This window comes from Phyllobates terribilis, unplaced genomic scaffold, assembly GCF_046119375.1.
Source record: "Phyllobates terribilis strain yellow unplaced genomic scaffold, ASM4611937v1 Scaffold_4__5_contigs__length_816908805, whole genome shotgun sequence".
Taxonomy (NCBI): domain Eukaryota; kingdom Metazoa; phylum Chordata; class Amphibia; order Anura; family Dendrobatidae; genus Phyllobates; species Phyllobates terribilis.
The window spans coordinates 683,198,149-683,222,223 of NW_027362764.1; the positions used below are offsets into that span (position 1 = coordinate 683,198,149).

Consider the following 24,075-nt stretch of genomic DNA (forward strand, 5'->3'; position numbering starts at 1 on the left):
GCAGCCACTGCCAGTACCATGACTCGCAACCCGGCAGCTCCGCTACCCACTAATACCATGGTAACCTATCCCGGTCCCCGGCTGTCTGCACCTCCTCGCTTCGGAGGCGACTCCGTCCAGGCTCGGGGCTTCATAAATCAGTGCACCCTGCACTTTGAACTTTTGTCCCATCAGTTTAATTCCGACCGGGCCAAAATTGCCTTTATCATGTCCCATCTCACCGGGGAGGCCCTGGCCTGGCTAAATCCTCTATGGGAGAGAGGAGACCCCCTGGTGTCCAACTTGCCTGCTTTTCTCTCGGCTTTCCGGAAAGTCTTCGACGAACCCGGACGGAAGACCTCATCCGCATCCTCTCTGCTACGCCTCCGTCAGGAGGGTCTCACCGTGGGCCAATATGCCATACGGTTCCGCACCCTTGCCTCGGAGCTGGCTTGGGATAACGACGCTCTGGTATCCGTCTTCTGGGAGGGTCTGTCCGGTCGTATTAAAGATGAACTTGCTGGTCGGGACATTCCTACCTCTCTCGATGATCTAATAACCCTTGCCACCCGGATTGACCTACGGTTCCAGGAGTGTGCCAAAGAGGTCACCCGTGAGAGAAGGATTCCCCGTTTAGCTCCTACTTTCCAGAAACCCGTCATTCCCTCCATCTCTCCCCAGGTACACTCTCCTGAGCCTATGCAGGTCGACCAGACCAAGATGGTCAAAACCCGTCAGGACTCACGCCGTGCCGAGGGGAGCTGCTTCTACTGTGGCAGTAAGGAGCACCGGATCCGTGCCTGCCCGGAGAGGTCGGGAAACGCCTGTGTCTAGGTTCGCTCAGAGAGGTCCACCTAGACAAGAATAAATCCTCTCCATCCCTGCTGTTGTCAGTTTCGATCATCTACGGGGAGAACCGTTATTTCGAACTAGCCCAACTTGACTCTGGAGCAGCCGGGAACCTTATTTCACAGTCCCTGGTTGAGAAATACCGCATCCCCACCAAACCTCTGGCTGTACCCTTGTCTGTCGCTGCCGTGGATGGGGGCCTCTTACCTCGCCCCATTCAACTCATCACCGAATCCATTACCCTGCAGGTGGGAATGCTGCATTCTGAAAGTATCTCCTTTCATGTTCTGCCTGGACTCTCTCACGCCCTCTTGCTAGGTCTGCCCTGGCTCCAGAGACTTGCACCCGTGCTAGACTGGCAAACCGGAGAGGTCCTTCGCTGGGGACAAGACTGTCATAAAACCTGCCTGGTTCCCGTCCATCCCGTCCGTCCCTCTCCTACCCCAGCTAATCTACCTGGACTTCCGATTCCTTATTGGTCTTATGCAGATGTCTTTAATAAAAAGGAGGCAGAGACATTACCACCACATAGACCATACGACTGTCCCATCGATCTGCTACCCGGTACTACTCCTCCCCGTGGGCGTATCTATCCTTTATCCGCTGCTGAGACCCGGTCAATGTCCGAATATATTGAGGAGAATCTGGCCAGAGGATTCATCCGGAAATCTACCTCCCCGGCGGGAGCAGGCTTCTTTTTCGTCAAAAAGAAGGACGGCTCTCTCCGTCCCTGTATAGACTATAGAGGCCTAAACCTGATCACGGTGAAGAATAAGTACCCCCTTCCGCTCATTCCAGAATTATTTGATCGTCTGAGGGGGGCTAGGATCTTCACCAAACTGGACCTTCGTGGGGCGTACAACCTGGTTCGTATTCGTCAGGGGGATGAATGGAAGACGGCATTCAACACCCGGGACGGCCACTATGAATACCTGGTAATGCCCTTTGGTCTCTGTAACGCTCCTGCCGTCTTTCAAGAGTTGGTCAATGACATCTTCCGGGACCTTCTCTACTCCTGCGTAGTGGTGTACCTGGACGACATCTTGGTCTTCTCTCCGGATCTCCAGACTCACCGGAGGGACGTTCGTCAGGTCCTGCTCAGGCTAAGGCAGAACCATCTCTACGCTAAATTTGAGAAGTGCCTCTTTGAGTAGACCTCGCTTCCGTTTCTGGGCTACATTATCTCTCAGACCGGCCTACAAATGGATCCAGAGAAACTGTCTGCCATCGAGAAATGGCCCCGACCGGAGGGGTTGAAGGCCATTCAGCGATTCCTGGGCTTCGCCAACTACTACCGCCTCTTCATACCACACTTCTCTTCCCGGACGGCCCCAATTTCTGCGCTCACCCGTAAAGGTACTAATCCCAAAGAGTGGCCACCCGAAGCAGAGGAGGCCTTTCTTTCCCTTAAAAAGGCCTTCTCTTCCGCCCCGGTGCTGCATCGCCCAGATGGCAACAAGCAGTTCTTCCTGGAAGTTGACGCCTCCTCCTCTGGAGCCGGAGCGGTACTTACTCAAAAATCATCTTCCGGGAGGATGGTAACTTGTGGCTTCTTCTCTAAACTCTTCTCCTCCTCTGAGCGCAACTATTCCATAGGAGACCGAGAGTTATTGGCCATCAAACTGGCATTGGAGGAGTGGCGTTACCTGCTCGAGGGGGCTCTTCACCCGGTAATAATTTACACTGACCACAAGAACTTGGCTTACCTCCAGCATGCCCAGAGACTTAACCCGCGCCAAGCCCGGTGGTCCTTGTTTTTTGCTCGTTTTGATTTTGTCCTTCATTTTCGCCCGGCTGACAAAAACGTCAAGGCGGACGCCTTGTCTCGGTCCTTTCTGGTGTCTGATCTCGAGGAGGATCCGAAACATATCATCGATCCCGCCAGAGTAATGCAGGTGGCTCCCGTGAGTCTAAATCGTCTTCCTCCTGGTAAGACGTTCGTACCAGTACCTGATCGGGAGAAGATCCTACACTGGGGTCATTCGTCTAAACTAGCTGGCCACGCCGGTCAGAAAAAGACCCTCCAGCTTATTACCCGGCACTACTGGTGGCCTAACCTGCACAAGGATGTAATAGGCTTTGTTTCTGCCTGTGTGTCCTGCGCCCGCAACAAAGTTCCGAGACACCTGCCGGCCGGCCGCCTCCTACCTCTGCCAGTTCCTGCTGCCCCCTGGCAGCATATAGCGATGGACTTCATTACTGATCTGCCCGTCTCTGCCGGTTGTACGGTCATTTGGGTGGTCGCTGACCGCTTCTCCAAGATGGCTCACTTCATTCCACTGCCAGGTCTTCCGTCTGCACCCGAGCTGGCTAAAGACTTTATCCGCCACATCTTCCGTCTTCATGGCCTGCCCCGTCACATCGTGTCGGATCGTGGGGTACAGTTCACTTCCCGTTTCTGGAGAGCCACTTGTAAATTGCTGGACGTCACCCTGGACTTCTCCTCCGCTTACCACCCACAGTCTAATGGTCAAGTGGAGCGGATCAATCAGAACCTGACCAGTTACCTTCGGCACTTCGTTAATGCCCACCATTCTGACTGGGTGGATCTCCTGCCATGGGCCGAATTCTCGTACAACAATCACGAGAGCGAGTCTTCCTCCAAATCCCCGTTTTTTGTAGTCTACGGTCAGCATCCTCGGATCCCGTTTCCCGTCTCCACCTCGGCGGACAATCCGGCTGCGGAATCTCTTGTTAACAAATTTTCCTCCATATGGGAGAGTACCCGGTCCGCACTCCTTCTGTCATCCGAGCGTATGAAAAGACACGCTGACAAAAAACGTCTGGACCCTCCTCAATTCCGCCCTGGGGATAAAGTCTGGCTCTCGTCCAAATATGTCCGGCTCAAGATCCCTTCCTATAAGTTAGGGCCTCGGTTCATCGGCCCACTGGAGGTCATCAGTCAGATCAATCCGGTGGCCTATAAATTGAAACTCCCGGCCAACTTACGGATCCCTAACTCCTTCCATGTGTCTCTCCTCAAACCTGTGGTGCTTAACTCTTTTTCCAAGTCTACAGGTACGCCTCCTGCTCCGGTTTCTGCTGAGGACGAGTTTGAGGTAGAGAACATTCTTGCCACCAAAAGGGTAAGAGGAAAGACCTTTTTCCTGGTAGATTGGAAGGGGTTTGGTCCTGAGGAGAGAACGTGGGAGCCCCGGGAGAACATCCATGCCCCTCTCATCCTTGCTAAATTTCTGTCTGGCCTAAAAAAGGGGGGCCTAAAGGGGGGGGTACTGTAGTGCCGGCATCCCTGCCCTCTGCTAGGCAGGGACTCTGCTCCCCTCACCGCTCTGCTCCGTGCCCGGCATCTTCCCCCCGCTCTGCTGTCAGCGCGCGCTCCGTCCCGGCGTCCTCCTCCTGCTCTGCTCTCAGCGCGCGCTCCTTCCCGGCCCCTGTGCTTAGGGCGCGCGCGCGCGCGCTCCCCTCCTCTTAAAGGGGCCGCGCGCGCCGCCCTAAAGAGTCCCCGGCCAATGGCCGGAGGACTTCATCATATATAAGGCACCTCCTCCAAAATGGAGGTGCCCGAGCAATGTTGTTTGCACCTGTGTCTCACCTGTGCTTCAGCCCTCAGGTCCCGTTGCCAGTTACCTGCCAGTTTCCTGCTAGTTACCTGCCAGTTACCTGCCTGATTCCTGCCTGAATACTTGTTACCTGTCTGCCAGTCTGAGGTCCGACGGTCTGCCTTACTACTCCTGTCAGTCTGTCTAAAGGACCAGCCTGCCCGCTCACCTGGGAGCGCATATCAGCTACCTGCCTGCTTGCCTGAGGTCCGACGGTCTGCCTTACTACTCCGGTCAGTCTGTCTATGGACCAGCTTGCCCGCTCACCTGGGAGCGCTTCTCCGTTATCTGCCTGCTTGCCAGCCCGGAGGCTCCGTTGTCACGTGCTGTGACCACCAGCTATCTCAGAGACTCTTGCCCGCTCACCTGGGAGCGCATCTCCGTTACCTGCCTGCTTGCCAGCCCGGAGGTCCCGTTGTCACGTGCGGTGACCACCAGCTATTCCAGAGACTCTTGCCCGCTCACCTGGGAGAGCTTCTCCGTTACCTACCTGCCTGCCAGCCCGGAGGTTCCGCCGTCACGTGCCGTGACCACCTGCTATTCCAGAGACTCTCGCTTGCTCACCTGGGAGCACACATCTACCATCTGCCTGCTAGCCTACCCGGAGGCTCTGCCATCACAGGTCGTACCTACCCCTTACCCAGAGACTGCCCTGATCACTTGCCGTAACTCCCTGTCCGTTCACCCAGAGACTGCCACCCGCTCCCTTACAAGGGCCGCCCCCTTGTATAGTAGCTCAGAGGTTCCGCCTCCCGGACCCGTTACAGTCCGCCTCCCGGACCCGTTACAAAAGGGGATGCCACACCCTTAAATTGCACAGAATGCAAACAAGACAAAAAACCAGGCAATGTGAACTGAGGTCTAAGATGGTAGACATGCAAGAAATAGGAGCATGTTCACACTAGCAAAAAAGAAACAAAACCTACAAAAGACAAAAGACAAAAATATATCTCATACCCTACCATCATTATATATAAATGTAAAGCAAAGTTGCATAATAAATATAGGGTACTTAGTGAACTATTTTTGATCAAAAAAAGTATACAAGCCGTCCCACCAGCGGCAAGGTGACCCTAAATTGGGACGGTACCTATACTGCCTATATTAAAAACCTTACTGTATATCAAAGTTGAAGTAATGCATATAAAAGGGTAGACAAATAGGACCGGGTCCCAACTCCAGACCACCCAGGCCCGTGGTAAGCTACATATATACCAGTCAGCTCAACAAAGGGGATGCCACACCCTTAAATTGCACAGAATGCAAACAAGACAAAAAACCAGGCAATGTGAACTGAGGTCTAAGATGGTAGACATGCAAGAAATAGGAGCATGTTCACACTAGCAAAAAAGAAACAAAACCTACAAAAGACAAAAGACAAAAATATATCTCATACCCTACCATCATTATATATAAATGTAAAGCAAAGTTGCATAATAAATATAAGATACTTAGTTCACTAAGTTCACTTAGTTCACTAAGTACCCTATATTTATTATGTAACTTTGCTTTACATTTATATATAATGATGGTAGGGTATGAGATATATTTTTGTCTTTGTCTTTTGTAGGTTTTGTTTCTTTTTTGCTAGTGTGAACATGCTCCTATTTCTTGCATGTCTACCATCTTAGACCTCAGTTCACATTGCCTGGTTTTTTGTCTTGTTTGCATTCTGTGCAATTTAAGGGTGTGGCATCCCCTTTGTTGAGCTGACTGGTATATATGTAGCTTACCACGGGCCTGGGTGGTCTGGAGTTGGGACCCGGTCCTATTTGTCTACCCTTTTATATGCATTACTTCAACTTTGATATACAGTAAGGTTTTTAATATAGGCAGTATAGGTACTGTCCCAATTTAGGGTCACCTTGCCGCTGGTGGGACGGCTTGTATACTTTTTTTGATCAAAAATAGTTCACTAAGTACCCTATATTTATTATGCAACTTTGCTTTACATTTATATATAATGATATTAGGGTATGAGATATATTTTTGTCTTTTGTCTTTTGTAGGTTTTGTTTCTTTTTTGCTAGTGTGAACATGCTCCTATTTCTTGCATGTCTACCATCTTAGACCTCAGTTCACATTGCCTGGTTTTTTGTCTTGTTTGCATTCTGTGCAATTTAAGGGTGTGGCATCCCCTTTGTTGAGCTGACTGGTATATATGTAGCTTACCACGGGCCTGGGTGGTCTGGAGTTGGGACCCGGTCCTATTTGTCTACCCTTTTATATGCATTACTTCAACTTTGATATACAGTAAGGTTTTTAATATAGGCAGTATAGGTACCGTCCCAATTTAGGGTCACCTTGCCGCTGGTGGGACGGCTTGTATACTTTTTTTGATCAAAAATAGTTCACTAAGTACCCTATATTTATTATGCAACTTTGCTTTACATTTATATATAATGATGGTAGGGTATGAGATATATTTTTGTCTTTTGTCTTTTGTAGGTTTTGTTTATTTTAAACTGATGTAACTTAAGACCGGGCAGCCAGTGAAAAAAGAATCTAAGACAAGAGTTTTTTCAAGTGTCTGAAATTCCAGTGACTTACTCTCATATTATATAATATGTACTTGGGGAATATTCAAAGAAATATAAAGATATTCAATTGATATGGCAATGCGCATTAATAAATTGGGATACAACAATTTTGGGTTAAATATATATATATACAGTACAGACCAAAAGTTTGGACACTCATTCTCATTTAAAGATTTTTCTGTATTTTCTTGACTATGAAAATTGTACATTCACACTGAGGGCATCAAAACTATGAATTAACACATGTGGAATTATATACTTAACAAAAAAGTGTGAAACAACTGAAAATATGTCTTATATTCTAGGTTCTTCAAAGTAGCCACCTTTTGCTTTGATGACTGCTTTGCACACTCTTGGCATTCTCTTGATGAGCTTCAAGAGGTAGTCACCGGAAATGGTCTTCCGTCAATCTTGAAGGAGTTCCCAGAGATGCTAAGTACTTGTTGGCCCTTTTGCCTTCACTCTGCGGTCCAGCTCACCCCAAACCATCTCGATTGGGTTCAGGTCTGGTGACTGTGGAGGCCAGGTCATCTGGCCTAGCACCCCATCACTCTCCTTCTTGGTCAAATAGCCCTTACACAGCCTGGAGGTGTATTTGGGGTCATTGTCCTGTTGAAAAATAAATGATGGTCCAACTAAACACAAACAGGATGGAATAGCATGCCGCTGCAAGATGCTGTGGTAGCCATGCTGGTTCAGTATGCCTTCAATTTTGATTAAATCCCCAACAGTGTCACCATCAAAGCACCCCAACACCATCACACCTCCTCCTCCATACTTCACGATGGGAACCAGGCATGTAGAGTCCATCCGTTCACCTTTTCTGCGTCGCACAAAGACACGGTGGTTGAAACCAAAGATCTCAAATTTGGACTCATCAGACCAAAGCACAGATTTCCACTGGTCTAATGTCCATTCCTTGTGTTCTTTAGCCCAAACAAGTCTCTTCTGCTTGTTGCCTGTCCTTGGCAGTGGTTTCCTAGCAGCAATTTTACCATGAAGGCCTGCTGCACAAAGTCTCCTCTTAACAGTAGTTGAAGAGATGTGTCTGCTGCTAGAACTCTGTGTGGCATTGACCTGGTCTCTAATCTGAGCTGCTGTTAACCTGCGATTTCTGAGGCTGTTGACTCGGATAAACTTATCCTCAGAAGCAGAGGAGACTCTTGGTCTTCCTTTCCTGGGGCGGTCCTCATGTGAGCCAGTTTCTTTGTAGCGCTTGATGGTTTTTGCAACTGCACTTGGGGACACTTTCAAAGTTCGCCCAATTTTTCAGATTGACTGACCTTAATTTCTTAAAGTAATGATGGCCACTAGTTTTTCTTTACTTAGCTGATTTTTTCTAGCCATAATACAAATTCTAACAGTCTATTCAGTAGGACTATCAGCTGTGTATCCACCAGACTTCTGCACAACACAATTGAAGGTCCCAACCCCATTTATAAGGCAAGAAATCCCACTTATTAAACCTGACAGAGCACACCTGTGAAGTGAAAACCATTTCCGGTGACTACCTCTTGAAGCTCATCAAGAGAATGCCAAGAGTGTGCAAAGCAGTCATCAATGCAAAAGGTGGCTACTTTGAAGAACCTAGAATAGATGACATATTTTCAGTTGCTTCACACTTTTTTGTTAAGTATATAATTCCACATGTGTTAATTCATAGTTTTGAAGCCTTCAGTGTGAATGTACACTTTTCATAGTCATGAAAATACAGAAAAATCTTTAAATGAGAAGGTGTGTCCAAACTTTTGGTCTGTACTGTATATCTAAAACTTCATATGTGGAATGTTTGAGTTGAACAGATCTGTGAATGTCAGAGTGAAGGTGACAGATGAGTAAATCAGCAGCTGCTAAGTGTGATTGATGTGACAGAGGCCTCATATGTTTGTATGTTTGAAAAAAAAAAATGTTTCTTTATGTGAAGGTACAAAAATATATTTAATTCTGAGGAAATTATAATACATAATTAGGTATTATCTACATATATATATTTCTATATTTCTTTAATAATTATTATTTCTTGATTTAACTAATAGTGGATAAGGGCAACCACACATCAAAATGGTTTACAAAGCAAATTTAAATTTAGAATAATTTTCCACATGATAATATTCTTGAATAACTATAATATTATTTTTAATGGTTACCTAAATAGGTACACACCTCTCTTTAGTCAAATCTATGCTACTCATCGATATGAAATTTATGCACAATATTTCTAGAAGAATAATTATTTTTAATTTGGTTCTGATATACACATAAATTTTATAAAATAATATTTTTGGTATTAAGGGGGAAAATGTGTTTTTGATCCTGATTACATAATCACTTTTGATCAATACTTATTTTCCACACATTTTAATAAAGAAGAAATAATAATAAGGTACTATGGTATAATTAAGAAGGGTATTACATGCAAAGTTGCATAATTTAATATTTTTTGGTGGTACAAGGTTATGACAAATATGAAATCATCCAGATAATGGAGCTATAAGGGTATTTTTTATGGAGAATATAATTACTCTGCATTTGTCATTAAAATTTAAAGGCCTTATTTTTATTTTTATTCTTATTTTTACTCTTAATTTTCTTTTTCATTTTTAAAATTTTATTCTTACTTTATACTTCTTATTTTTCTATTTTTTCATTTTTTAATTCTCATTTGATTTTATTTCAGTTCAATATCTCAATTGAGAAAACACATTAATATTTAATAAAGTAATGTCTAATACAAGAGTATTGCTTCATTAAATATATATTGCTAAGGAAAAAAATGTTTACATTTTCTGAGTAAACACAACAATTCATTCATTCATTTATTCATTCATTCATTCATTCATACATTCATATATTTATTCATTTTGGTTCAGGAGTATACATTCTTTGATATTATTGGTTTAATAAAGATATAAAAACTTGTTTTTTCAAAATACACTGACACCTATGGGTTGGAAAAGGTAATTACACCTATGACATAAAAATGTTCTATCATATGGAGAACTTGATTGATAATGAATTATTATCTATTATTGTTTATTATTCCAAACATAATTTATTTTAATATTTTGATAATAATTAGATGGATATTACTGATTGCTATGGTACGCTGTGATATTATAGGTTAGGAAAAACTGCCAGATTTGGTATCAGATTTGGGAATGAAGACTTCAATCAAGACATCGCAATTATGAATTCTATCTTAATAAAGACTTTTAATTTTTATAAATCAAAGAGATTCTCAAAAGTTACAAGAAGAAGCAACTGATATCCGGACGTCTCAGAAGGTAACAGGTGTGAATGCTGAGTGTTATAATAGACTGTGTCCATTACATACAATACAATTCACACCACTGATCACCAGGACGGCAGAGGACGATGATCCTATATGTACTGTGTTGTGTTCAAGTTTCATCACGTTCCAGTGGTTTCTTATCACCTGCAACGCTTCAATGAAAGCTGGTGAACAGGTAATACCTGGCATATGTGTCCTGTATATAAAGGACTGAGTACTGGTTATGGTGCTATATGAAGTAGGGAAGTGTCAAGTTAACCCTTGCTTTACTGACCAAAGACGTCACATCTGTTCCAAAAGTGACACGAGACCAGTGCGGACACACGGAAGATTCCAAAGACGATCCAACGTAAGTCCAGGTGACACTGCACAGATATTAAATCTACATTTCATCCATGGACTTTGTTTTCTTATCAACTGACACACATGATCTTTCTAATAAAGAGTACAGTTTATGGACTGAACAATAATGAACACAATTATGGACTGTACAATATCTACATGCTGTTATTTATTTCAAAGGAGTTTTCATCTAAAGACTGTGTTATAAAAGAACCAAGAAGAAGACGAGACGACGACCCGATGACATCAGATGATGACAATTGAACCCGCGATTGCTTCAATTTAGATATAGGGAAGTATAATTATACATATTAAATGAATATTAGTCACGGCATACCATAACATGAATTCACATCATTATATAACAATAATCCGATATTGATACTATTATTACTATTATTATTATTATGGAAATTTAATGATATTGCCAAGGAAGAAAGAAAGAAAAAATGATTGATGAATGTATCTTCTTTTGAGAAATTTCAGTTAAAGTCCTTTTATTCTCAAAAAAGGGGGAAATGTTAAATGGTTAATTATGGAAATTCATTTGGAATGTTAATCGATAATCATTTTTCTGAGTTCTATGCCTCAGCCATTGTGTCTAGTTGACATGCGCTATTTGTGTGTGTATTTTTGGTTCACTACCATATGTAGAAAAGGTGTCCATACGATTGGCCATAAAAGCCCATGGTACAGAAAGGGGGGGCTCTCTTGCTCTGCCCACCCCACAAGACACAGAATCTTCATGCTGAGAAGCAGATGACATGTAGGCCTGGACACATGCTGGACAAAGACATGATTTACCAGCCAGGATCCAAGGAAAGATGGGTGAATCTCAACAATTAAGCTAATTATGGACAAATGGACAATTACTTTATAACTAATTATTGTATGTACCTGCTGCAATCTGATTCTTTTTAATGGACAATCCAAGAATAAATAGATACATTTTTTTATAAGAATATCGTGATATTGATACTTTGAGAAGACCTTAGTAGAAAAAAAAAAAATACAGGAAGAGTATTATTTTACAGTCTCCCATGCAAGTACTAACCAAGCCTGACCCTGCTTAGCTTCTGAGATCAGATGAGATCGGGCGTGTTCAGGGTGGTGTGGCCATAAGCAGAGACAAGCCTCTCACTTGCTGCTTTTCTACTTTGACGTGTGGCTGCCGGCTGCCCTTTCCAGTGCTCAGCAAGACCAGGTCCTTTTGTGCTTTCCCTTCTCTTCAATTTTTTTGCTGGCTTCCTTAAAAGGTCTTGTAGACAGAACGCCCCACTCAGAGCCACTGAACTCACTGATCGGCTGCAGCGCTGTCGACGGAACGTCAGCTTCACGGCCAATGCCACAGGCCGGGAGCAGAGGCGAGACTCACCGGTAGACCCGGGTAGGGTGAGTAGAGCGCGGTTAGTTGCTTTCTAATAGCCTGCAGCCGGTGATTAATTTTTAATGAAAGGGAACAATCCCTTTGACTGTCTGCAGCGCGCCACACCTAGGAAGCGCACTCTCACACACAAGCCAGCATGCACACGTGCTCGCACGTGACAACACCCCCTATCTGCCCCTACAACCTCTCTGTCACCATGCATCAGACTCTCCTGCCTGTTTTATGATTTCAGGGCCCTAGCAGGAATCACTCCCCCCCCTCCACAATTCCTTCCGCACCTTCCTTGCACTGAGGTTAGCTCTTTGTCAGCCGTCTGGCTTGGTTACACAAGCTTCTTTGCAGAGAAACATGTTACTTCTGCTGGCCCTCGCTAGGCGGCCAGCATCCAAAACCTTCCCTGGGCACCTGCTGAAATCCTGGCCCCTTCACGGCCCCGGGTGCTTTTAACGCCATCATTTCCACACGGCGAGCTGCGGAGTCAATAAGCACTCCTAGCCGTGGCAAGGAGCTCGGTGTCAGGCCTGCGTGAAGGGGGCGGGGTAGCGAACTTAGCTGCCAACTAGCTCAGAGGCCTTGGGGCTTCCATCATCTAAGTTACTTAAGGTCGATGTCCGGCAAGGCGCCGTTCCATGCTAGCCGAGTTGGGCAGTAGGTAAAAATGTCATCAAAATGGTCTACAGCACCTGGTGTTCCCAGGAGGACTCCCATCCAAGTACTTTCCGAGCTCAGCCTTGCTTTGCTTCTGAGATGAGATGAGATCGGGCGTATCCAAGGTGGTATGGCCAGTAGATGCTGCTCGATCCATCGCCCGGCCAGCCTTTCTCAGGATCGCTTGGTGGCGAGCAATCTGGCCGTGACAGGGCGGTCTCCGAAGGGTCCATGCAAAGGCTGTGCCGTCCCTACAGGTGTGGTTTGTTTAGCAGTGATTCACTCGCCGCATCAGGTGTCTTCAAAAATGGCTCGGCGCAGGGTGTCCTGCAGGCTAACCCTTCATCACGGTAATGTGACAGAAAGAGCAAGCTGGACCCATAACTTGGGGGCGGAGCGAGACGTCCAGGGGTGAATAAAGGAAGAGGGTGAGATGGTTGCCAGTGACTTTGAGCTGCTCTTCAGGGGGGAGGGTCGTGTTGCCTGCAAAGGTCTTCTGCTTGGGGTTACCGGTGGTTGCCTCCAGCCACGCGGGAGACGCTGGTCCTGGTGAAAAGGAGCCTAGTATTAAAAGTAGAGAAGCAACAATGCTGGAGGCCCACGGTGATCAGAAGGATGCTGGTATTTTGCAGAGATAAAATAGCGCAAGAGAGAAAGCAAATGAAAAAAAGAAAAGAGAATGAATGTGTGCACTTGTGAAAGGGAATGGAAAAAAGGCATAGAAGAGAGTGCCCCCTGCTGGTGGAAGGAAGGAAAAAGCAAAAGCCTACAGCACCTGGTATTCCCAGGTGGTCTCCCATCCAAGTACTAACCAGGCCCAACCCTGCTTAGCTCCCAAGATCAGACAATATCGGGCGTGTTCAGGGTGGTGTGGCCGTAGGCAGAGACAAGCCTCTCTCTTGCTGCTTTTCTACTTTGACGTCTGGCTGCCGGCTGCCCTTTCCAGTGCTCAGCAAGACCAGGTCCTTTTGTGCTTTCCCTTTTCTTCAATTTTTTTGCTGGCTTCCTTAAAAGGTCTTGTAGACTCAACGCCCCACTCAGAGCCGCTGAGCTCACTGATCGGCTGCAGCGCTGTTGACGGAACGTCAGCTTCACGGCCAATGCCACAGGCCGGGAGCAGAGGCGAGACTCACCGGTAGACCCGGGTAGGGTGAGTAGAGCGCGCTTAGTTGCTTTCTAATAGGCTGCAGCCGGGGATTAACTTTTAATGAAAGGGAACAATCCCTTTGACTGTCTGCAGTGCGCCACACCTAGGAAGCACACTCTCACACACAAGCCAGCATGCACACGTGCTCGCACGTGACAACACCCCCTATCTGCCCCTACAACCTCTCCGTCACCATGCGTCAGACTCTCCTGCCTGTTTTATGATTTCAGGGCCCTAGCAGGAATCACCCCCCCCCCCCCAATAACTTCCGCACCTTCCTTGCATTCCTTGCACTGAGGTTAGCTCTTTGGCAGCCGTCTGGCTTGGTTACACAAGCTTCTTTGCAGAGAACCATGCTACTTCTGCTGGCCCTCGCTAGGCGGCCGGCATCCAAAACCTTCCCTGGGCACTTTCTGAAAGCCTCGCCCCTTCACGGCCCCAGGTGCTTTTAACGCCATCATTTCCACACGGCGAGCTGCGGAGTCAATAAGCACTCCTAGCCGTGGCAAGGAGCTCGGTGTCAGGCCTGCGTGAAGGCGGCGGGGTAGCGTACTTAGCTGCCAACTGGCTCAGAGGCCTTGGGGCTTCCATCATCTAAGTTACTTAAGGTCGGTGTCCGGCAAGGCGCCGTTCCATGCTAGCCGAGCTGGGCAGTAGGGCAAAACGTCATCAAAATGGTCTACAGCACCCGGTGTTCCCAGGAGGTCTCTCATCCAAGTACTGTCTGAGCCCAGCCCTGCTTTGCTTCCGAGATCAGACGAGATCGGGCGTATGAAAGGAGGTATGGCCAGTAGACGCTGCTCGATCCATCGCCCGGCCAGCCTTTCTCAGGATCTTTTGGTGGCGAGCAATCTGGCCGTGACGGGGCGGGCTCCGAAGGGTCCATGCAAAGGCTGTGCCGTCCCTACAGGTGTGGTTTGTTTAGCAGTGATTCACCCGCCGCATCAGGTGTCTTCAAAAATGGCTCGGCGCAGGGTCTCCTGCAGGCTAAACCCTTCATCGCGGTAATGTGACAGAAAGACCAAGCTAGACCCGTAACTTGGGGGCGGAGCGAGACGTCCAGGGGTGAATGAAGGAAGAGGGTGAGATGGTTGCCAGTGACTTTGAGCTGCTCTTCAGGGTGGAGGGTCGTGTTGCCTGTAAAGGTCTTCTGCTTGGGGTTACCGGTGGTTGCCTCCAGCCACGCGGGAGACGCTGGTCCTAGTATTAAAATTAAAGAAGCAACACTGCTGGAGGCCCACGGTGATCAGAAGGATGCTAGTATTTTGCAGAGATGAAATAGCGCAAGGGAGAAAGCAAATGAAAAAAAGAAAAGAGAATGAATGTGTGCACTTGTGAAATGGAATAGAAAAAAGGCACAGAAGAGAGTGCCCCCTGCTGGTGGAAGGAAAGAAAAAGCAAAAGCCTACAGCACCTGGTAGTCCCAGGCTGTCTCCCATCCAAGTACTAACCAGGCCTGACACTGTTTAGCTTCCGAGATCAGACAAGATCAGGCGTGTTCAGGGTGGTGTGGCCATAGGCAGAGACAAGCCTCTCACTTGCTGCTTTTCTACTTTGACGTCTGGCTGCCGGCTGCCCTTTCCAGTGCTCAGCAAGACCAGGTCCTTTTGTGCTTTCCCTTCTCTTCAATTTTTTTGCTGGCTTTCTTAAAAGGTCTTGTAGACACAACTAGTGTTGAGCCACCCCCGTAGTGTTCGAGTTCGGTTCGGTTCGTCGAACACCCGTGTGTTCGCCGAACTGTTCATCGAACTGTTCGTCGAACACCTTCGAACACTGTTAAAACCAATGGCAGGCAAACAAAAACACATAGAAACACATAGAAAACACATTCAAAGGTGTCCAAAAGCTGACAAACTGCTCAGAAGACATAACTAACACATGGAAAAGTGACAAGTACATATAGTCATGCGAAAATAAAAGAGGTGGAGGAGTAAAAGGAGGGGGAGACACAGATATAGGCATGTCATGCCCTTCTAAAATCCAAAAAGTGAGAAGCCGACACGGCCAGTCCGTTCCTGCCCGTGCCACCTCCGTGTCGCCGGGTTTGTGCCAGAGCCGCGGTGGACCCTGACGGCCAGCCCCCCTCTCCTAATACTGGTGCCTGTCCGCTGGTGGGTGGAGCCCCCCGCGGTGGGGGGGGAGTAACATCTGCAGAAGAAAGACCATCTTCCAGCCAAACTAACATGTCGACTTCTTTTCGTGGACAATGTGATACGATCCCTTTGTTACGGACACGCCCATCGCTACAAATTCCAGATGAGGCACAAAAACAGCAGGTGCTTCAGCGGATATCAAGTGCTCCTTCAAGTGGGCTCTCCTCCACCTCAACTTCAACATCACAAATACTCCAGTCCTCAGAGGTGTCACCCCAATCGCACTTGCTTCCTCACAGCTCCCAAGTCTCCAGCTGCCGGTCTGAGTATGGGGTAACACAGATGGTTGAGTCTGCACAGCTGTTTACTCATACTATAGCCTGGGAAACGGAGGTCTGCTCCAGAGCTTCTGTTAATCCAGACGAGGAAATGATCTGCACTGATGCCCAGAATCTTTATAAGTCGGATCCAGGACCAGATGAAGAAGGTTCTGAGCATAATGTAGACCATTGCTCCCAAACTGTATCTCCTGTTGGTGGAGACAATGATGAAGACGATGATGAGACTCAAATACCTGATTGGAGCGACAACTTGACTTTTCGGTCAGGGCAGGAAGAGGTTGGCTTTGAGGACGACGGGTGTGATAACACACAGGGTGATGATGACAAGGTTGGAGATGCCACTTACTGTCAACCCACAGTCAGCCAGTCGATGAGGTCACCCGGGCCTTTGCCTGGCCTTTGGGATGTCGCGGTGGTCGGCTCCCTGGCCCTTACCCTTGGGTCACTCTTTAAAAGGGTGGATAATTGTTAATTTTATAAGAGTTTGTGACACCACCTGTGGTATCTGGTGAGAAGCACCAGCGCTGCAGCAGTCCACTGAGGCCCGTGATAAGGCAGCTCGATGGTATAGCTCCCCACAGGTGGAGCTAGGTCTCAGGTCAGCGTATGCAGGGGGAATGCAGGACAGGCGAGACCCAGCTGGGTCAGAGCAAGAACGGAAACGGACACGGTAGTCACTTCAGTACCTTTTACTGGAGGAAATTCAGGCACATCCTGGAGCACTGTAGGGTGAAGGGTGCATATCAGGATCCTCCCCAATGAGCGGGTGTAGGGCCTCCTGTTTCTTGCCTCTGCGCAGTAAGTTTCTGACCTGCCTGGAGCTAGGCCTAACTTTGTCTCTGTCCTGCGCTGGCTGACCTTGTGGTAGGGCCTTCTCTTGAAGTTCACGCTCCCAGTATGCGGGGCCTAAGCGTCTCCTGGCTCTGTTACGTATCAGTACCTTAGCGATCCTGGGACTTGTAGTTCTCCAGGGATTCCGGTTATGCCTTACTGGGTCATAGAGATCCCGGTAAGCTCGGATCCGGTGTCCGGTAAATGCTTCGGGGTGAGCTTGTTAAGCTCCTCTGCCCCTTATGTACTAACTCGCCACTCGCCTTCGGCCTACTCGGGCCCTCAATAGGCTATACACACTAACGGCAGCTTGCCGCGCTTCACCGATTTTATGACGCCGGCACACCTTAAGCTCTATCTGGGCTCCCTGAATCTAGCTAGCAGGAGCCTCGTGCTCCACTGCTGAACTATTAACTGAGTTCTCTAGACTAGACTGAGCTCCACTGCAGACTGACCTCTCTTAGGCTTCTCTACTGCAGGAACTCTTCAGAGGAACTGAACTGCCTAGCTCCACCTTCCCTATTTATATCCCTAACGGGCTCCCTCTGCTGGTCTGAGGTGGAAGGTGGAGATGTGTGAATGTTTATGGGGCCTCTTGTGGAGGATTCCATCAATACACTCTTCTAGGATCTGTGATACCAAGCGCAGCGGGGCGTCACAGATGCTATTGACGACGAGGTTAGGTTGCGCCTTCCTGGACAGAGACGGAGTACTGGAAGCACGTCAACAACTGCATCCTCAACCACAACTCCGCCTCTGACCACAAGTCGTAGTGGCTCTTCAGGTCGCATGAGCTCTAAGCCTTGCATAGCCTGGGCATTTATTCAGATCGATAAGGATGACCCAACTAGTGTTATCTGTAATATTTGTCACCAAAAGCTAAGTAGAGGCCAAAAAATCCATAGTTTGAGTACTTCATGCATGTACCGTCACATGGATATGAAGCATAAGTTGCAGTGGGAAGCTCACTGTGCTACAATGCGGCCTAGCAGGCTGGGCCAACCACCGTCTGCCCCATCTTGTGCATCCGCGGCCTCTTCATCCTCTGTGACTGGGGGGACAGCAGTCACACATGTTTTTGGACGCAGACCTGCCACCTCTTTACCTGCAACAGCCAGTGTGATTGGCAGGTCATCAGTTCATTGGGAAGTGGAAACACCTGCTGGTGTTGAGAGCTCTCTGACATCGAGAGCACCACCTTTGGATCAAGGCAACCTAACATGTCCGCCTGCATCTTCCTCACAGACCGGCAGTTTGCCAGGGACACCCTACTCAACCCCGTCAAAGCACAACAGCCAGCCCTCGGTCCCTCAGATGTGGACAAGTAAAAGACCATTTCCTCCTAGCCATGAGAAAGCTAAGAGGTTGAATTTCACCATCTGCAAGCTGTTGGCTACAGAAATGCTGCCTTTCCGCCTGGAGGACACAGTGGATTTTTGAGACCTTATGTCCGTCGCAGTGCCCCAGTACCAGATGCCCAGTCGGCACTACTTCTCAAAGAAAGGTGTGCCTGCGCTCCACCAGCATGTCGCACACAACATCACCGCTTCTTTGAGAAACTCTGTGTGTGACAGGGTGCATTTCACCACAGACACTTGGACGAGTAGGCATGGACAGGGGCGTTACATGTCGCTGACAGGGCACTGGGTAACTATGGTGACAGCAGGACAAGGGGCTGCTGTCCAAGTCTTGCCGTCCCCGCGAGTTGTACGTCAATCCTCTTTATCTAGAAGTTCCTCCACTGCTTCTGCCTCCTCAACCTCCTCTCGGTCCTCCACCTGCACCCAAAGCCTGTCTGGTAATGCCACCTGCTTTCTAACTGCGCACCTCCTTACTATGCTGGCAGCAGGGCTCAACGGCATCAGTGTTTACTTTGAAATGTCTGGGAAATGTGAGTCACACAGCTGAGGACTTGTGGTCAGCTCTGGAGACCCAGTTTCATGAATGGTTGTCTCCACTGGACCTGCAACCAGGGAAGGCCGTGTGCGACAATGCTGCAAACCTGGGTGCGGCCCTTCGCCGGGGCAATGTTACACACGTGCCTTGTATGGCTCACGTGTTGAACCTGGTTGTCCATAAATTTTTAGCCCACTATCCCGGACTAGATGGCCTTCTGCAGAGGGCACGGTCGCTGTGTGCTCACTTCCGCCGTTCGCATCCCGCAGCTCAACGACTTACATCTCTACAGAAGTCGTTGGGCCTGCCAGTTCACCGGCTGAAATGCGATGTGCCGACACGGTGGAATTCAACTCTGCACATGTTGCAGCGACTGTGGCAGCACCGACAAGCCCTGGTGCAATAGTTTCTGACGTATAGCCTGGGCCAACGAGATCCAGAGGTGGGGCAAATCACACAGCAGGAGTGGTCTCAGATCAGGGACCTATGAAGTTGATGCGCCCCCTGGGCCGTGGGGTACCCGGAGCCGGGCCGGTAGACGCTGGGGGTTGTAGTCACTGTGGCGGTGACCCGGTCTGTGACCCAGGGCGGTCAATCCAACGGTAATTTGTATATATGGATTTTATAATGTCCGACTACGCCACCTGTGGAGTGCGGCCAAAGGGGCCGCCGCTGCGGAACAGTCCTCTGAAGCTGGTGGTTTTGCTGCAATGGTATTATTACTCACCACAGGAAGAGTGTAGCTTCAGGGCAGTGTGGGTGGATGATGGTGGTTGTAGTGCAGGGAGTCAGTAATGAACACAGAGTCCGTGTGATGCAGTCCCAAGATCTTTACTCACAGTTGTTGCAGTCCAGATTACAGGTACCAGAGCTATCTCACCCGTCGTGCTGTGCGTACTCAGTGAGGGGCTCAGTCCACCCCCAGATAGCTCCGGAGTACTTAGCAGGACCCACTTCTGTGTGTCCTTTCTCTGGCCTTCTCCCTGCACCTCACACCCAGTGACACTTCTATCCGGTATCCTCGGGGCTTGGCGGGCGACTTGTGTTCCGTCCCCTGGGTCCTATGTGGCTACCTTCTTAGTGAGACTGGTGTGGACTTTTGCCTGCAGTACATGAAATGCTGCAGCCTCCGGTTTCTAGTTGAGCCTTGCTGTTTCTCCTCTAGTTGAGGGACTGGTTCCCCTTATCTGGCCTGACCCCTCTACCTCCTGGTAGCAGCGGGAGTACAGGTGGCCTTCTGCACGGCCCGTAGCCCTAGGGTCCCTTCGGTTCCTGGAGCCTTCCTGCTCCCACTCCTCTCTTCTCTCCTTCAGTCCTGGGCCTCCCAGGCTAGGCCCGCCTCCGGAGCAGAGCTCATGTCGAGCATCTGCTCCTGTCACTTTTCCTCCTCTGACTAGCTTGCTCTTTCTAAGATGGCTTCCTATTTATACTCTCCCTGTCATGTGCTCCCCTAAGCTGCTCCCCTAAGCACCCACTACATAGGATCCTCCCACCAGCTAGGGACCTGGGACTGTGCGCTCCCTTAGGAGCAATCTCGCCCTAACCCCACTGCGGGTATGTGTTGGATGCAGGTGTTAGGGTCCCGAGCCATACGCCTTCCTTACCTGAGGGTGAGATACCACACCTCTGGGTGAGATGCAGTAACTCTGTGGTGACTGCACCCTCAGGGGCACCACACACCTTTCTGCACAGTTTTGAAATGGCGACGAAGATGTTTAGTGCTGACGACGATGCCATTATCAGCATAACTATTCCGGTGATTTACATGCTGGAGCACACATTAAACAGAATTCAGAGTCAGGTGGTCAGACAAGAGGAGGTGGAGGAAGTAGAGGAGGAGTCGAATGCGGAAGGGATAACATCTCCAAGGTCCAGACGGTTGGCAGCACCAAGGAGGCAGGCATGGGAGGGTGGGGGAGAGGGATTAAACAGGGCGCATGGTAGCAGCTAACTGTTGAGGAAGGTGCAGGAGCCGAGGAAGAAGTGGAGGATGAACTGGCGATGGGCATGGAAGACTCATCAGATGAGGGAGACCTTGATCACATTTCTGTTGTGCGAGGTTGGGGGGAGAGGGCAGAGGAAAGAAGCATGATTCTTACCTCGCTACCAACACAACAAGGACTTTGTCCTCCTGGATGCGCAAGACACATGAGTGCCTTCTTGCTGCACTACCTGCAACATGACCCTCAGATTGCAGAATTCGAAGTAATCTCGACTACTGGGTTGCCACACTCTTAGATCCCCGGTACAAAAGTAAATTTGCCGAAATAATTCCTGCCATAAAAAGGGATTGACACATGCAGGAGTATCTGCAGACGCTGTTGCAGAATCTTACATGTGCTTTTCCACAAAACACCAGTGGTGCACGAAGTGAATCTCACAGTTCTAACTTGCCAACCGCGGGACTGTCGAGTCTTCATCACTCAAACCGTAACAGTAACACAGTATCTGCTGGTAACAGCAATTTTGTGAAATCGTTTCACCACTTTTTTAGACCATCCTTTGCAAGGCCACAGGAGACAAGAAGTCTGACACATAGTCAATGCCTAGAGAGGATGGTGCAGGAGTATCTCCAAGTGACCATCGAAGCCATGACTGTGTCACTGGACCCTTGCTCATTTTGGTATTCCAATCTGGAAAAATGGCCGGAGCTCGCCACTCATGCCTTGGAGATCTTGTCATGCCCTGCAGCCAGTGTTCTCTCTGAACGTGTGTTCAGCGCTGCTGATGGTGTGCTGACAGATAAGCGCACGCGGCTGTCCACTGAGAATGTAGACAGACTCACGTTCATAAAGATGAACAAATCATGGATTCGCAAGGACTTTTCTAATCCTGTGTTATCCTTGGGAGGCTAAAAGCTTGAGGATTTGGTAATATCACCTCACCAACCGTTTTAAGCAACTGTGGGGCAATTGATGCCACTTAACCCTAGAACGCATGACCATAAAAATCTACACTTTCATATACCTGGGGCCTTTTAGGCCCGTGTGCAAATAACATTGAATAACTCAAACTCAAATGACAAACAACTATATACATGAAGAATACCTAGAGTTTCAAAATTCTAACTAAAGTAATCTTGCAGAAAATAGAAAACAATTAACAGGGCGGGACTGCGAGGCCCCAGGTATGCGTTCTAGGGTTAAGTGGTGTCTGTGCCACAATTTTGGGAAAAAATGGAAACTCTTTTTGGAGTCCCCTTGCTGTGTCTTACGTGACGTTGGCATCGTCAATTCCAGGTGGGTTGGGTCGCTCCCCCCCCCTTTTAACTGTAAGAAACTACATACACTATGGCTTGGGGTAACACAGATGATTGAGTCTGAAGAGCTGTTTACTCAGAGGTCTGCTCCAAATCTTCAGTGTCTGCTAGTCAGCGTAGAATTTTTAACTACATCTAGCCTAGGCAATACTTTGGGCGTAGTAGCCCAGCTGCGAAGCAAGCTGCACCGCCTGTGTATCTAATAAGAATTTTTAAATGCATCTAGCCTAGGCAGACTGTGGGGACCCCCAACCAAACCCAGACGCTCAGCCCCCCTACCGCCCCCCTTTCCTTGACAATACAATAATGTAACTCTTACAACTGGATGGGTGAGGATCGGTCACAGCTTTATTAACTCTTTATACTCATTCCATTAGAAAGACATTTTATTTCTAAAATAATTCAGCTTGTTGCAGCATGCCCTGGGTCTCCACTCCGGCAACTTGGCCAACAAGTGTAACTCTCCAACATGTCCTTTCTATTTCCAGGCCACGGAGGATCCTGCGTACTCGTATGCAGGACTCTGACCCCCACCCATCACTCTTAACGCTTGTTCCACTCCGTCCTGGAGTCCTGACAGGAATATGTCCAGTCCAATATCCATTAATTGAACACCGTCGGGCCGTATGAGGCCTGCTTTATCTCCTTCCAGTTGTCGGTGTCGTACCACTACACCGCCTCTGTCTCTTCTAAATTTTGCCATCCGAATATTTATTACCCGCCTTGTCCGTTCGATGGCCGTGATGTCTCGCGCACCTTGCCATACCGCTATCGGCACAATCTCTGACCATACTATAGCTAGTTTTGTGAAAAATTCTCTGAAGCGCTCAGTGTCTAGTTTCATTATTGCCATTAGTTATGCGCTCTTGTGATGACCTAGGTTGTTTCCCCCGGCCTGTATAACTAAGATGACCAGACATCTTGCCTCTCTCCCTACCTTGATTACCTCCATTAGTACCTGTGGACATAGCAGGCCTCTAATACCTCTCAAGTTGAAATATGTGTTATGAAACTCTAATTTCCTCCCGCCTGGGCGGACTTTCGCCCTTTAATCTGCCCAATATATATACGAGTGGCCTATCACCCACACTGTTGGCTTAGCATCACCTGTAAAAGAAACAAACCACGTTAGGATAACAAGTCCGGTCTTATGTATCTTGCCAAACACGTGGATCACCATCTCTCTATCCTCTGAACTTCCGTTTCTGACAGTCCTGCTCTTGCTGCTTCTGTGACCGCGCCTATTCGGAATGAGTGTGTCCCGTAATCTTTGGGGTGGTTCCCTGCCGATGTTATGCATTTATTAAATATAGCTTGGAACTGGTATCTTGATAATGGCGTCCCATCAATGTGTGATAGGAACAAATTACTTTGTGATCTGATGGTTAGATATGGTTTTACTATTGTTACCCGACTCAGTGTACCGTTTGTGGGTTGTAGAAGTACCCAAGTGCCCCTGCCCGCTGGAACCATTTTCGATTTGTGTATGCGTAGACGTATTGCATTATTGCCTATGACTACGTCCTGGTGTAATAAGCCTCCACTGGTGCTAATTTTGGATTGAGGGACTAATTCGCTTATGCATAGCGCCCCGAAGAAGGCGATCACAAATGCAGTAGACAGTAGTGTTGCTTCAAATTGTGAGTGTCATGTTAATGGTGTTAGGGATATGATGTGAGAAATCAGTTTTAGTGACACGGGACGGGACGTCTACACTCCTGACTTGGCTGACCCCTTTTTCACCCTTTTATGGATTGTCTGATGATGAATCTTTGTCACATCTCCCCAGTTCAGTAGTTGGAAGTGAAATGCTACTCCGGTCAGACACCGCTGCGCTGACGCCCCTGATATGCCCCTCATCATTAGCTGGTGGAGAAATTCTATGGTGACTTGTGATCTGGCTTGTTCACA

General features: G+C 48.2%; 1 non-coding gene and 3 pseudogenes across 1 annotated transcript; all 4 read right to left on the reverse strand.

Moving 5' to 3' along the window:
* Positions 1–12,620: 12,620 nt before the first annotated feature.
* On the reverse strand, positions 12,621–12,740 carry LOC141269722 (5S ribosomal RNA; annotated as a pseudogene).
* Positions 12,741–13,360: 620 nt separating this feature from the next.
* Positions 13,361–13,479, reverse strand: LOC141267053 (5S ribosomal RNA). Its single transcript, XR_012321071.1, has one exon. It is a non-coding gene; the product is annotated as a 5S ribosomal RNA (ribosomal RNA).
* A 941-nt stretch (positions 13,480–14,420) lies between these two features.
* On the reverse strand, positions 14,421–14,540 carry LOC141268961 (5S ribosomal RNA; annotated as a pseudogene).
* A 606-nt stretch (positions 14,541–15,146) lies between these two features.
* LOC141269621 (5S ribosomal RNA) lies at positions 15,147–15,265 on the reverse strand (annotated as a pseudogene).
* Positions 15,266–24,075: the final 8,810 nt, after the last annotated feature.